Below are 7,807 nucleotides of genomic sequence, written 5' to 3' on the forward strand. Positions count from 1 at the left end.
CTGAGTTGTGTCTTGTTTTACAAAGAAATCAATAATGTAAAAAAAATAAGCTCGACATTTTATCTGGAGTTCTCATAAGGCAACTTCCTAAAGGTCAACTGCCACGCCTCTTGGGTGGAAACTATAATTTATACGAGGAAATGTTTAATCACAATAGAGTGATATGATGTCTTATCGTACTGTGTAACAAGAATGTGAAGTATCCTTGTGTTGCCCATACAGGTATGAGACTGTATGGGCAACAACTAAAACAAGTGATTAAGACAAAAACCAGACTTACCAGTAACAGTCAGAACTGACACAAGACTAAGCATTATTTTTAGACATAACATTTACAAAAGAAATTGTTAACTTAACACAATTACCTGTATTGTCCACTCAGAGTCTGAAGTAAGATGAGAATGAGGTTTACTGCAAAGGTTTATTGTAGCACAACAACAAACATACAAGCATGAGAGTAAGTAAAATAAAAACAAGTACTGCAAAAGTCAAGACACATAAATATAGAATAGAACAAAATACAAAATGAAAAAAAGGCATAAATTTATGTGCAAAATATCTGTCAAAAAAAGTTTTCGAAGAAGCAGAAATGTGCAGGATTTTGTCAAGGGGAGGTACAAAAGTTCACAGTATGAAGTAAAAATAAAAAGTTTGCAGTGCGTTACCTGAATGGTTAAATTTACTCTCGGTCAAAAGGTGGTGTATTTCTGAAATGTTTCCTGGTTGCTGAACAATGATGCTTGTTATTTTAAAGGTCAAAGTTTAGACTTGTTTGGCAAAAAAAAGCCACAAGAGATTTTCTCAAACGTGAACAGCTTGAAATGGACGAACATTGTAGCATCTAAAAAATGAGCTAGTACAGTGTGTGTGTGTGTGTGTGTGTGTGTGTGTGTGTGTGTGTGTGTGTGTGTGTGTGTGTGTGTGTGTGTGTGTGTGTGTGTGTGTGTGTGTGTGTGTGTGTCAGGATGTGGACACCTCTGTGGCCTCAGTTTTAGCCAGGAAGAGGTTCAAGGAATGGCCACAAGGACTTGGGGTTACTTTTAAAACACACAATTGTTACTTCCTTCAGCCACAGGACACAAACACTGCAGAAACAGCTGACCTGACACCAATTCAAATATCATTCTTTGTATTTATAATTAATATTTGGCACCAGTTTACTTCACAGGATACTTTATTGTTGTTGCAACGTCTGCAATTTTGTTTATATTTGCTGCTGCCCGCCTTGACCAGGCAACCCAGCCGAAAGAGGTCGAAGCTCCAGCAACACTTTTAGTATTAGAAACAGCTTATTGCAGTAAAGCTGTTACTAAAACTACAAATGTTGCTGGAGCTTTGACCTCGTCTGATCTATTTCCTTTCTCTGTCCTCCCTGGTGGTAGGTGAAGTTCTGCTCGAAAACCATCACCCAGGCAACCGAATCACCAGAAAAAATGTGGACATTATACGTTCTGCAAAACATTAATTTCCTTTTGTACGTTATCATGGTGCAGGTACGTTGAAACTTTTATACACAAAAACCACTTGACTATGGTCAGGAAAAGATCATGTTTGGGCATAAAAAACGTTATCCTGCAATGTCCTTGCAGGAAACACAAGGATGTCTTTTTTGTTGTGGCACTATTCCTGGCAGGAAACTAAGTAATGTCTGAATAAGAAACTGCTTTTCCTTGCCTTTTCCCTGGAATGCAGTGATGCTTGGTGAAAATACCATCGCTTTTTGTGGCACCATCTATTATTGGTAAAATGAACAAGCTATTAATCGATTCATCGTTGTTTGGAATAAAAAAACAACATAAAAACCTTGCTTATTTCTAATAATACCATATACGTTTTTTCCTCAATCAAAGCTCACAGAAACATATTGCAAATACTTTGACAGATTGTGTAGCCTATCGAGTGATCGATTAAATCTTACACGTTCTATGTAATACTTAACAACCAATTAATCGGTCGTCAATTAATTGTTATTCCTAGTTCATACTTGTAACAACACTTTCATCTTAATTTTCTTTTTTTAATCCACTTCATGATGTGACTAAATGAATAGTTAATATGAATAAACCCTGGTAGACAGTTAACAGGAACAATTATATTCTTGTCGAATTCTTAGTACTGTCAGCTGCACAGAGTGAATTGTGACTCTAATAGATTTGTATTTTGTTTTGTTATCGTGCCTTGCTCACACTTTTGTCACCATAGCAACAGGGGAGCAATTAACAGTAGGTTGTCACTGCCCGGCCAACCTCGTGACCACTCCGCCCTCAACCACGCACGCACTCTTTGAAGCAGCGATGTGTCGTGACTCAGAGAGTCACAAGGGGATGTGTCAGTGTACTCAGATACTGTGTTTGAGCCAGGTTCATTCCCCGGCCGAGGGACCTCCTCGGTTTGATGTGTTCGTGTGTTCAAACAAAATTGTCTCTGTTTGTTGATGGGAAGCTGGTGAAGGATCGTGTCCTTGTTGCTGCACTATTGATTCTGATTGGTTGGTCGAGCTGTCTGCACAGAGGGGATAAATCTGGGGGGATTGTGTGAAGTTAACACAAGTAAACGTCCTCCTGGTGAAGCTCAGGTCTGGCAGGTGACAAGAAGCAGCTGACCGCAGTAACTGTCAGAGGTAGAATATGTCTGTCTGCCAGCAGGCCGTCTCAGGTCGGACTGCAGTGGCTTGGAAATGAACAGAACTGGAATTTTTCAAAAATGAAGAAAACCCGGGGAAAAGCCACATTTAACTTTTAAATTCTTGTTTTCAAACAAAAAAGCTGTCTCAAAAAAGCAAAACATCTTTCTTACTCTACCATGCATTTTAATGCCTTTAATGTCAAGGGTTCAAGAGGTATAGACTTTATTGGACTGGTACCAAAGTTTAAATTAATTATAAAAACAAACAGATCAACTTAAAAAAGATAGTAGGGGACTTTCCATTACAGATTTGCGCAAAAAGTTTTTCAAAATGTTGATAAAACACGATGACTGTGTTTCTGCTGAGTGATGTTATGCAACTTTTCTGGCAATAACATTTCAAGAAACATGGCTATGGATGCTGAAAACATTAGCAGGTTTATTTCTATTGCAGCCTTCACACTAGACTTCATTATTTCTAATTGAAGACGACGTAGGCGTGTCATGCGAGTGATAATGGAAAGGCAAGCCCCTTATACGTGGGAGTGGCCACGTATGAGGGATTTCTGGGAGGTGATAGTCTACAGATTCACAGAGAAATTGTTATTCAAAACTTTCAGACGATCCACTCAACTTTTAAAGAGTGATGCGATGCAGTAACGCCTCCTGTGGCGCCTGCTGCATCATGCCCGAGGGAGCCAGTTCCTACTGACAAGCGCATAACCATAGAATCATGCGACCAATGTGTTTCCATTGCAGTTTTGCGGAATATGGTTTTTCAAATCGCCTGAAATACCACCTAAAAACATTTTTACAGAGATCACCATCACACCCACTGCACAGTCTACCTCTGCGTTACATCACACACCAACACCACACAACATTTTCAATTAATAGATCAAAAGCAGCAGAGTCATGTAACCTTAATGAGATTCAGGAAAAAAACAAATGAGTCAGCATATTGATAGAATAGAAAAAGCACTAAAAACCAATGAAGAGGTGTGACCTGTGTGTCCATTATGTAGGGTGTTAATTTATCCACAACTTTCTCTTCTCCTCTCCTCCATTACACCTTATACTCATTTTGCAAGTAACAACAAGTGAAAAAAAGCCAATAACTGGACTTTAAGTTGAGATTATTCTGCATTTTTTAATCTTTTCTACCCCGTAGCTGTCGGGTGATGTTAGCTTATGTTTACAACAGACTCATGACAGTGACATGTTGTGTGTATTTGGGTGTGTATGCTTGAGAGCATCATCCCCACCCAGTTATTCTCAGACAGCAGTTCCCTCGTGTGTCTGGGCGTATACGTTTAATCCTGATGTATAGCTTCCTCATGCGTGTTTCTCCACTAGACAAACACACACATCTATCATATACATTCACTGCACGCAAACACACATAAACCCTCATATATCACTGTTGACCGACGTCCACACATATATTACCACTGACAAACCAGTTCAAGACAGTCTGGGTTTCCTCCTGAGAAGATAAGATACCCACAAAAACCAGAGACAAACACGTTGCAGCTGACTCCAAATTCTTCCTCCTCGCTGTCTGTTTCCAGTCTCTCTCCATCGTTCTGTTTCATCTCTCCGCAGTTTCCAGGAAAGACTACAATACTCTACCTAAAATAGTTGTCCTGCTACTTTTTCCTATTTACTATTGGATTTTTTCCTATTGCTTATTTTAGTTTTATGGTTTAGGAATAGTTCCTGAACACTCACCACTGCAATTCCAACACTCACACGCACATATCATCAAAACATAGCTGCGTGTACACTTTCTTATCACTATTTTAAATGAAAAAATCTGAAAAAATTAAGAATAATGTTGCTTCTGCATAATTTACAGCTGCAAGTTCAGCTTGATTTTCACTTTCTGCATCCTTTAAATCTACTTCCAAAACATTAATTCCTTTAGGTACTTTCTGTCAAGTGGCCTCTAGGATGTAAATGAAACTACACTTTTGCAATACTGCAAATGCAGTAAATATGCAGTAAATATGTGTATATGTGTGCTTGGTGCATGTGCGTGTCGGTGAGGGTCAAGGTAGGACAGACAGGAAGTGGAAAACAAGAACAGAACTTCCTGTGTGAGAGGAGAGAGTGCTGCATCTTCTGTGTGTGTGTGTGTGTGTGTGTGTGTGTGTGTGTGTGTGTATGTGTGTGTGTGTATCTGTACATATTTAAAGGGTCTCACAGTCCAAGGGGATGCTTTGACTTCCTGTCACATACATACACACACATAAGGAAGTCCCCAGATAGTACAATAATGACTAATATTTCATTACTTCATGGTATGTTTCCTGTCATTTTTTAACCTCTTGTCATGTTATGGTCAATGTCAGTGACTCTTGCTAATAATATGGAAACTGCTCCTCATGGAAATACATAACAGAGCATTTTAAAGGCCATTGCACAACACATTCATAATGTATTCAACTCACTGGAGCATTAATAGAGAAACGCCTTTGGTTAACGCGTTGATATGAAGACGTTTTTTTTCCTTCAAGATACATCCTGTTTTTTTATAGTTGGAGCTGAATACTCCATGTCTTTGCAATTCATAGACTCTCTTGAGTGTAATATCAGTGATACATCCCTGAAAATTAAGAAAAACAGAAAAAAGAAAGTGTTTGATTTCCTATTAAGTCTGTCTGGCAGTTGTTATTGCGTGTTTTAGTTTTATTTAAAGACACACTGGAGAAAATCTTTAAAATTCTGTTTTTGTGTGTCCCGCTTTTAAAATTGTATTTTTTTAAACCAGAAAACTCATGCTTAAACCACAACTGTTTGGCCAGCCATCAGATCATGACTGAGATTGTGAATGTAGCTGCTAATTTTGCTGTAAAATAATCCAAAAACAGCTACAGATGGGATTTAGCATATTTAGTAGGCTGCTATTCTGGTAGAATTTAGCATGATGACTAGGATAGGGTATTTTTTTTATTTATTTTTATTTCTAAAAGAGGTGCTACAACAATACTTTCAAAGTGGTACCAATGCCAAAACTGTGCCTGAACTGATACTTTTAAAACAATTAAAGCACAAAACACCTGTTGACAACATCTGTTTAGGAGTGGCTGAGATAATTCCAAAAAGCTTTTACTTTTACTTTCGCTGGCAAGTGTGTTTACAGACATTGACCAATAATTCTGTATAGTATGTTTTTTAAAAATATTTTACTATATGATCTAATATTAAAAGCGTTCTGTCATAACTGAGTTACTTTTTTATGTCACTCAAGATATCATATTAGAGTGGAAGACACAAACTATTCATCCTGAGATCTACTTCGCTGTATTTAAGTGCAGAATGTTTCTTTTTCTAACAATTTAATCAAAGAAAATTTACTGCATTTAGTAGTATTAGTACGCGTGGCGGATCAGGATAAAGGAAGTCGGCTTTATATACAAATGTATAACTTTTCCATTTGAAATTAGAGCCACTGACCTCTTTGATAGCTCAGAATAAACAAACCAGGGCAATAAAAAAGTTGAGTAAATGAATTTTTATTACACTTTTGGACAGTTGTTTATGTCAACGGAAAAGCAGTGAAGTAAAGATTTAGCAATGCATAACCATCTTAAAACAGAAAACATGAAAAATACCATAACGCCAGTGTTTCCACTTAAATCTGTTCACCAGTACACAGGACTTCATGTTGCAATCTGTCAGGGTATGAAAACAACTTCAAGGACTTTGTTTTGCAGAGAACACCACAGTCAACAAGCATCCTTTCTTTTATTTCATTTTTTAAAATATTTACTCTGTTGATCTGATCTGGCTCGTCTGTTAAATGTGAGCAAGTGATGCATAAAGCACTCAAGATGATGTGGATGATTTCGCAAACTTTGTTCATGGAATGCAAACAGTCTTTTTTATGTACAGTAGATTCACAGTAACAGCACAGAGACACACGGGGAGGGAAACATGGGAATATTTCAGTTGAGTCAATTTTGTATTATGCATACTGTCTCACTCATAAAGCGAACATTTCTTATATGGGAACCCAAATTCATTTGTTTGGTGTTTAATCTTATAATTGAGACTTATCAACCACAAACAGGGTCCTAACGTGTATATACATACATACTGGCATATTGCTACAGTTAATCAGATTACATTTATTACATGTATACAATTTAAACACATGAAATGGAACGCCAAACTTTCTTTGAAAATATGTCGATTAGTATTTTGTTATCATCACAAAATAAGCAAACGGCTGCATGTTCACTCTCTGGACTGCCAGGTTAGGTTAGATTAGATCACTTTCACAAGGTGAACAATAACTGATTCATCCATTCATCCACTGACTCAGTCGCCTGTGAGATGATTAAGACTTGATACATATATGTTACAAATAATAACACTGATACATGTGGTCATATGAATACATACAATAGTCAGGATGTGCCCACACAGAACCGTGAACGTCTGCACATTCAACATTCAAAGTCCATAAAATACATTTATACTGAGAATGTCCGCACACTCGTGTGTCCAAACAATACTCGTTATATAGTTCCATATTATAGTCACAGTATTTCCAAACATGTTAAAGGAATACTTAACCACCAAAATGATCATTTTGTATATTAATAAATTGCCGAATCAGTGAAGGGAATGTTTTTCTCGCATGCCTCCTGTGATCAAGGAAACCAAAAACTGGATATCTGCATTAAAACTCCAAAACTATATCAAAACACATTTTTACAAACCCTCACACAACTCATGCAGCAAAATCTAAGTTTTATTTATTTCAGCCATATGCTTAATACTTCCCAGACAGACAACCTTTTCTGACAGGAGACTCAACTGAAAGTGAAATCTATTTTCAAAGCCAGACTCCAATGACAAAAATAGTAATTTTACCTCACTGAACGCGGGAGCTGCTAATCTACCACTACCTCAATCACTGAGTGCGTTTGTGTTATTGTGTGACTTTGGTGAATCAGACCTAACTTATTAACCACCAAAATCACACAATAACACAAATAAACTAATTGATTGAGGTAAATAGACCAGCAGCTCCTGTATTCAGTGAGGTAAAATTACTGATTTTGTAAATGGAGTCTGGCTTTGAAGATCAGTTTCACTTTTGGTTCAGTCTCCTGTGGGAGAGGGCTGCCTGTTTGGGAAGTACTGAGCATATGTGATAAATGCAGACACC

Source organism: Plectropomus leopardus, chromosome 16 (assembly GCF_008729295.1).
Source record: "Plectropomus leopardus isolate mb chromosome 16, YSFRI_Pleo_2.0, whole genome shotgun sequence".
Lineage (NCBI taxonomy): Eukaryota > Metazoa > Chordata > Actinopteri > Perciformes > Serranidae > Plectropomus > Plectropomus leopardus.